The sequence below is a fragment of the Pinus tabuliformis genome, chromosome J, assembly GCF_031772625.1.
Source record: "Pinus tabuliformis cultivar Carrire ecotype Pingquan chromosome J, CPIR1, whole genome shotgun sequence".
Taxonomy (NCBI): domain Eukaryota; kingdom Viridiplantae; phylum Streptophyta; class Pinopsida; order Pinales; family Pinaceae; genus Pinus; species Pinus tabuliformis.
The window spans coordinates 1533582184-1533591110 of record NC_142295.1 but is presented as its reverse complement, the minus strand read 5'-3'; the positions used below and the strand labels follow the sequence as shown (position 1 = coordinate 1533591110).

At 39.1% G+C, this 8927-nt stretch overlaps 1 pseudogene; it reads left to right on the top strand.

The window, feature by feature from the left end:
* The first annotated feature begins 5162 nt into the window (after nucleotides 1-5162).
* On the top strand, nucleotides 5163-5852 carry LOC149233365 (ultraviolet-B receptor UVR8-like; annotated as a pseudogene).
* Nucleotides 5853-8927: the final 3075 nt, after the last annotated feature.

Sequence of the window (8927 nt, the reverse complement as noted above, 5' to 3'; positions counted from 1 at the left end):
CCTGTTGATGATGTTGGACCTGCCAACATGTCAAGGGGATCTCCCCAGTAAGAAGTCCCAATTAGACCTCAGACCGCTTGGTGTAGGAGTCCCAAGAGTGGGTCGTAAGTTAATGCCTTGACCGCAATGTCACACAGAGGAAAGTAAGATAACTTTGTCGGTAGCAAGGGTGTGACCGCTATAGTGAGTCAAGGAAGGTGAATGATAGGTTCTAACACATGGGGGATGAGATGAGTGCGCCCCTTGGAAACCTCTGGCAATACTCAATTGAGAAGGGAACACACAAGTGAAGATGCATCACAAGCTGGAAAGCAGATCAGTCAACAATCCAAAGTTATGATTAAACCAACGTCACATCTGCAACAAGATTCATATAATCACATATGAAGTAGTTCATACAAAACTACGTAAGTTAAACAACATATATTGCTAAGAAACAGGAGCAGTCCAACTACAATAACAACATATGCATGAAAATGTGCTGGCTCTTATTACATAAAGAAGTGTAATTCACAATCATACACTACATCCATGTAAACCTGCTATCCCCAATAGTGGAACATTACAGCCACATCCACCTACTCCTCCAAAGAGACATACAAGCTCTGTGCAGTGGAGAAGCCAAGGTGTGTTACAATACTATCCAAGCCTTCTTCAAGATAGTCTTAGTAGAAGATTGGTTGACAAAAAGCCTCTACAATGAGTTATGAGGGACTACTTATAGAAAAGGGTGGGGTGACCCTTGACATTCCCTTTGTTACAATTCAGCTTCCCTCATGACTCTTCACCTACTCTATGATTTTTACATCCAACTATTGGCACTTGACTTACACTTGACATGACTCAACATTACAATGAACATGTACTCATGTGAGACAAAATGGCTTGAGCAAGCCATGCAAGACATCACTGACACTCGGTCCGTTGTGATGAGACCAACTCTTTGACATGCTTGTGATGGTGAAGGTGGCGAGCTGATGCTAAGTTTGGTCGTTTGTGATGGTGTGCATGCACCCATGGTGACACGTTGCTGAAGTGAACTCTTGCCTATGTTGTATCTGGTGCATTGGTTCGGTTCCTTCATCCAACTCATTTGCTAACATGCACATGGTCTTCTTGGGTGCGGCTGAACTAGCACACACTGATGCATAATGCTCGTGCTGATCTTCAAGTGTGTACTAGTGGTCATGTGCATCAACTTGCCTAAGTACATGTTCAGCTCTAGTTGAACTTGCTTCTTGTCTTCGCCTTGGTGAGTGTACTGAATGGGTTGGATTGCATGCGTGCGTACAATGACATGCATGCTGTTGAATCCCTTGCATGTGATCAACAACACTACTCACCATGTCTGCTCCATGCTAGTTGCTAGGATGGATCTTTAACTTGTACGGGCGTAGTTTCACCCGTGAGTGCGTGTTGAACCCACTGCTGTTCCTGTTCTTGCTGCAACTCATTCGTCTATCTGTGCATCTTCATATTCTTCCTTGAGTTGTTACTTCAACACATGCAACTCCTTCTTTGTTCCATTTTCTGTCTTCGCGCGATCTTCATGTCACACTGTCACCTCATAGCCTGAGTCTCCCAAGTTGCTTTCATCTTCAGTGAATCTTGATCTTGCAACTTTGTTTTGCCTCTATGTTGTCAACAACCTTCCTCTTGCATTCATTGCGTTCGCTGCATTCGTTGCATTCGCTAGGCTCGTTGCATTTGGTATGCTTCCTTCAACTATTGTTCATGATGGTGCTCGCTGTGATGTCTTGATGTTATTGTCTACGAACAGCTTGATGTCTTTGTGAGTAGGCAAGCTCATAGAAATTTGATCGACTGCATCTCCAGGTGTGCTCTATACGGTGTCTTCGACTCTGCCCTCTTGGAAACCATTACAGCTGCACTGCTAAGAGGCAGATGAACACCTACAATACTTGGAGACATGGAAACACTCATGGCAAGCAATCTGTTAGTCGAAAACCAAAATGAACTTCAGAACTGACTTGCAACATACCTGTGTGACTGATCATGAAGGTTGCATAATTTCGACCAGGAGACTGACTGCCAAGACTGCGCAAGGCATAGTTTGGGCTGTTGGGAGACTGATTGATTGCTGGAACTGCTCAATGCACAGTCCAGTATGGCTTCTAATTGCTGGAATTGCATAATGCACAATCTCAACTGGCAATGGCTACAGGATCAGTGACTTCATTGCGCAATTTTCTGGGCTAGCAGTCACTGTCCCTCAGAAATGTGAAAAACAATCCTGGGGGAAGTCACTGAGAAAAAATGCACATTTCCTGAGAGGAAGATAGAGACTTCGCTCTCAGGATTGCACAATGATATCTTGGTGAGGCTCTTGGTGAGACAGAGTTTGGGCCAAGGCTGCCTAGACTTGCCGACGGGAAACTAAAAGTGAATGTGAGTGCGAATGCATGGTGATATTGAGTGTAAGAATAACTGAATGATCATGCATGCAAATGACGAATGACTGATTCAAAAAATGGAACAACATGCATGTGGGTGAGGCGAGTCGCCGAATCAATAACCGTTCATGAAAAACAACTTCATGCATGCGACAATAGTGAGATAAAAACAAAAAATGAAACAATGCTAGGACAAGATAATATACATGTAAATGATAACAAGCGCTCATTGAAATCACGAAAACAATACTCACACAAGAGAAAACACAAAAAGTGACAGAAATGCAACACAAGGCATGGGAAGCGAGCATACCCCAAAACAACTAAGCTGAATGTGTTGACAATTCCTAGTTGTGATGTGGGATGTCAGAGCTGCAAGGTTGATGTGAGGAATGAGCTCTACAACGTCCGGTTTATGAGTTTCGATAACATCGAGGTTGTGACGCACATGCCATAAATCTAGGGAAAGCGACACTTGGTGGGAGGTTTCTGAAATGATCCTTTCATGTAACCTGCAACTGCTAAAAAAAGATCCCTGAAACAAGGGATGCATTTGCATGTTGCCTTGGGAAAAGTAGCCATGCATGCAAGTCAGTTTTGCTCGGTCCCGGAGAGAACCGGTCAAATTAGTTGCACATGCAAGAGACTACTCGACTTCTAGGAGAAAATGCACATTTATGGCTGGGAGCTGGCCTAGATATCCAGGAGATTTGCACGATTTCTGGGTAGAGTAGCTGACTTCTGCCTAGATTTGCGCAAATTCTGGGCTGAGCAACCCTGTTGGGGAAAATTGCGTAATTCCTGTTAGGAGTGTTGACTAGCATAATTGCGCAATCCTGGAGTCTAGCAGGCTTCCAGATAGGATTGAGCAATTTATGGAGGGAAGGTTGGTTTCCCTCTAGAAATGCACAATTTTCTTGGGGAAGCTGCTCAACCTTCATCTGGACCAAGTTCGGGTGAACAACCTGTGAGGGGAATGCATAAAGCTGTGATCGACAGGCTGCCTTTGTGCAAGAAAAACACTGAAACTTGTGAACCTGATGAAGCAAGACAAGCTACTGTGAAGGTTGGAAGGGAGGCTCCAAAACAAAGCTAAGGAAATTTTTTGGAGGGTGGTTGTAGCCGCTACAACAAACCCAAAGCTATGTTTTCTCTCTATTTTTTAGTTTTAAGCTTCTCGATATTCATCTATGTTCTTTTCTACCTATGTTATTGTAATATGACGGTTTTATCTCGGGTCCTTATGCATTCAAGATTAATAGAAGATAATTGTTGATATATAGTTGTCTTTTATTATTTCTATCTTGTATAAAGTATTTCTACAAAAGAAGAATATGGCAAAATAATTTCAATCAATGACAATTTCAATCAATGAATCTTTTATGTACCTTAAGAATACATTTTTAAAATTGTTTGGAGAATATAGTGCAATTTACTTCATTCTCTAGATTCCTTTGTTAATTCCCAACATTTTGTTCTTCCTCATCTCAAGCTTGTAGGGATTTCCTCACTCATTGACAAGCTCATGATTAATTATTCTTCTCTTTTCTTCCAGCTTTCATCTTTAGACTTTGTGCTCTGGTATTTGAGACTCCATGCCCAATGGAAATGCCTCTGATCTGAGATGTTTACAATCTTTATCCTAGCCTCGATCCCAAAGGCCACTTTGCAAATTGAATCCATTGTTAACCTCAACAAAGAGATCCTACTGACATTCATCCATAACAGAGTATTGATGTTGTCAATTCCTAACATGATTATTTACTCTGCTATCTTGCCATATAGTAGTTAGATTTCCCCCATAAGAAAAGGTTAGGGTATTCCCCATAATAATAACAGAGTATCGACACTGTCGATTCCTAACATGATTATTTACTCTGCTATCTTGCTATATAGTAGTTAGATTTCTCCCATAATAAAAGGTTAAGGTATTCCCCATAACAATTGGTTATTATTATTCCAACTGGTATGGGTGGAAAATAAAAGGACAATGTATGGAATCTAAATACTTTCTCACAATAACTGTTTTTTTACAACAATGGCCAAAATGTACTACTTTATATGAGTTACTTTCTCCTCAACCATCATTACAACGTCTCTCTTTTCCAATTATGTGCTAAAATAAGTGCAAGAGGAACAAGAGAAAACATGAAATGCAATTACAAGTCAAGATTTTACAAATGATGATATATGTGGAGGATTTAGCCTACCCATATCTCTACCCTTTGTTCTGCTTTACACGCTTCGAGTAGAATTTTGGAAAGTTTCACTGCATTCTCTTGGAAAACAACATTGTTGAACTCCCTCAAAGTTCTAGTGGAGAAATCTAAACTAGCCAATTTGTGTTGTTTTCACCATTGCTCTCTATCCATGATGAAAATACCATCTCCCAAAATGCCTTCCACAATTTCATGGTTGAACTTTCCTTGACAAACGAACAAGCAAATTATGATATATCGCAATCTGATGTCTAAGGAAGAAATAGATAATATAGTGAAAAAGAATAGTAAGAGCTAATGTGATAAAAAAAACATATGGGAAAAAATATAGTGAGAGTTACTGTGGTAAAACAAATAATATATTAAGATATAAACCTTAACATAGTTTGAAAAATTAGATCTAAGCATGTGCTCCACATTTGCAGGATCGGTGGTACAAACATAGCTGAAGGTAGGATAAGCTATTGCGTAATTTTTATAGCGCTCATGGTGATCAACTAGAAAATCATGTAGGCGATTAAAATTGAAAATGGAGTTCACCATAGTGCCAACCACTGGTGGATATAGGTCTCAATTCCTTCATTTTATTTTGAGTAGAATCATCGGCAACAATTCAGTTGCCAGAGCAATCAACTTAGCTATAGCTGCAACTCCATACTCCATGCTAAATTGGTGGGGATCCATTAATCTGTAGGAAATTCTGGGCGTGGGGAAACATTGAATATGGACAACTTGGGATAGGAAACATCTAGCCAAATTCATAGCCTATTCCTGTCCAACTTGGGACTTTCTGGTCTCATTTTGGTTGATATTATAGTAGGAGGATGACATTCCATAGCATTAACAACTAATGCAGAGGTATATGCATGGGGCATAGGTGAGCATGGAAGGTTATGATTTGGTGATGAAAAAAGTAGCCAAATGGTGCCACAAAAGGTGCATCTCCTTGTAGGTGAAACCATTGCACAGGTCTCTTGTGTGGAAACACACTCAGTTACATGTGTCATGCAAGACCATTGGACGAATATTTTCTGATGGAAGAGGTGATCATGGTCATCTTGGATATGGATGAAATGGGACAATTGGGAACCCAATGGAAGTACCAGTAGGCATACGACCACCTAAAAATGCTGCCAAAAATAGTGGTCAATGGTTTGTCAAGCTTGTTGCATGTGGATTTCGACGCTTCATGGGAGTCAGAAAAGCATTAAATGCTTAAATGAATGTCATGTAATGTAATGGGATTTTCTTCAAAAAATATTTTTTGGAAGAGTCTCTATTCGTTAAACTGATGGTCGGTATCTCGCTGAGATCCTGAAAAATATGTAATTAGTATTGAAATTCCTTATCAGTCTTATCCCTCATGCCTTCCCCACAAGTTGGAAAGATAGTGCCTTTTTGTGCCACCACCACAATTTCTATGTCTTCTGTGATGAATACACAAACTCTTACACGAACCTCTGGATCTTCACGCAATAACGCTCTTCAACGACCTCTTGCCAACACGAGAAAAACATCCCTCGATCCTTGATGAACCTCAGATGAACCTCTCCTCTCACAGAATATTTAAAATAGCATAACAGAACATAAACTCATGCAGAACACTTTGAAAAACTTCTCTCTTTTATTGATTTCAAAAGATGAATTACAATGTTGGAAGATTTAGAGAAACTTCAATCAGAGATCGACTGCTTGGGCATTTACCAGATGATACACCTTATATTAAGATGCACTCCAGAGGCTACCTAGCCCTTTGCAGACTCTGTCTTTGAACTTTCTAAAACAAACACAGACTCAAACTTAATGACTTCAGCCACTTTAGGTTCTTACCAGGGTTGTTAGGCCCTGATACGTAGGATTTTCAAACTCAACTCTAAAGAGACTTTCTTCGTGATGCAAGCAGATCGAACACAGACGTTCACAAATGCAAAGTAGGAAGATTATCTCAAACTTCAAACAACAATATTTTCACTCTTAGACTCTCCAACTTCGAATGCCCCAATGAGCCTTACTTCTCTCTTTTTATAGGATGAGAAGGGGACAAACATCAGAGAATCGTACTGAGATTCTGAGATATGGATCAAATCACACCAAAAAAAAATCGTACTGAGATTTCAAGATGTGGATCAAATCACACCAAAAGTTGGAGAAGTGCTCTGAGTCTCGAAAATCAGAATTATTCCAAATCCTACGGAAAAGATATTTACAATGTGGAGATTTTTTGTCGTAAAATCCCACGAAAAGCGGTCACTATCAAAGTCAAGTGACAAGACACTACTGTACATTATGCATTCTTTTTAGGAGGAGCCCACGAGAACCCTTGGAGTCTTTTAAGTTACGTTCCCAATGGGTTTGTACCAAGGAATCGACCATTATTATGGTGTTATGCTCCACTAGCCTCCCATGCTTTTGTATAAATCCTTAAGACAATCATTGGTTTCCCAAAGATAACCTGATGGTTTACTTTGGTTAAGACTAACCAATGATGATGTCCTCTCATGAAGTAGGCTAATATGTAATCATCAGAAAAATTCTTTAGGTTTGCAATCGTCTTACAGGGAAGGTGAAAACACTCCATGCCATTACACTCCATGCACTCTTGGCAATCAATTTGAAAGTCTCTTTCAAAGTACCTTGGATCCATAGTAGTCATATTTATCCCATACCATCTCCACCATTCCTATGACCAAGTTGGTTGTAACAGTAACTGTGTAAGGAAGACAGGTCCAAATTTTAATGTGTAATGTATTTATGATTTTTCTTCTTTGCATAAGAGATCTGACCAGAGATCTTTATAGCCCTGGAAATTATAGACAATGTCAGGAAACACAAGGTTCGGATCCTTTTGTGGCCACATTATTCTTGAAAGATGTTCAAGATATCTGGTTCTATTGATAGTATAATATTTATGGAACGTTTAGTTCTATTTCTTCCCTCATTCCATATCAGACTGATATCATGAAAACTTTCCCTTAATGCTTCATCTGAAAGATTATAATACATCATTGAACTTATCCACCATATCATGTATCCAAGTGCTGGACTTAGGGTAAATCTTTATTTCTGGTACAAGGTGTTGTAAGTCTTTATGAGGCTATAGATTTGCATCCATAACTTTGGTGTTTCTTAATTGCCAAGAGGGTTCCCATTTTTTCGCATAGATTGGCCATGAGGTATTGTCTGGGATATTTCTAAGTTTTTCTTGCTGTGTTGTAGGGTCCCATTCATTGAAAATAACCATTAGATGATTTTATTTTTTTAGATACTCCTGACTCAAGAAATCCATTAGACAGTTTCTTTCTCCCTTTATATTCTCAACATCAAAATCAAAATTTGCAAACAATGCTTGCCATCTAGCAAACTTGGATTCACTAGAATTTTTAATGTATTTTGCCTGAATTTTTTTGAGTGCAGAGGCATCTGTTCTGAGTAAAAATTTCTTATGTACAAGGTGGAGATCAAACTTGTCAATACAATTCCAAGTTGCTTTGACTTCCTTTTCAATTTTTGAATAATTTTGTTGGACCAAATTGCATCTTCCTGAGGCAAATTGTATGACTTGTTCTTCTCCATCTTTTATTTGCTTTAAAATTTCTCCCCATCCAATATTACTGGCATCACTTTCTACAATTTTTGGAATATCTTCATGTGCAATATAGAGAATGGCTAAAGTTTCTACCTTGTATTTTATTTTCCTGACTACAACAGTATGTTCTTTAGTCCATGGTACTGGTTCTTTTTTCAACCTCTAGTTAAGTAGGCTTCGGTCTAAAGCACACCCTTTTATAGAAATTACTAACATAATTTAGGCATCCTAAGAATATCTGTAGCTGCGTTTTATCTGTAATCTTATCAGGAAATTTTTCAGCGAAATATAATGCATGTTTCTGTAGTGTGATCTTCCCATCTTCAATACTATGGCCGAGGAATTTGATGGTTGTTTGAAATAACTCCATTTTCTTCTTCCTTAGTACTAGACCATTATTCTTTATTATCTATGAGAATTTATGAACATGTTTAAAATTTTCTTCAATAGATTTTGAAAAAATGAGTACATCATCTATATATACAATAAGCCAATCGAAGTATGGCTTAAAAATCTAATCCATTAGCTTCTGGAATTTGGATGGTGCATGCTTTAAACCAAAAGGCATGAAATTCCAGTCTGTTTATGGTACTGGACTCACCAACATGTCAAGGGGATATCCTCGCAAGAAGTCCCAATTAGACCTCAGACCGTTGGAGTAGGAGTCCCAGCAGTGGGTCGTAAGGTAATGCCTTGACCGCCATGTCG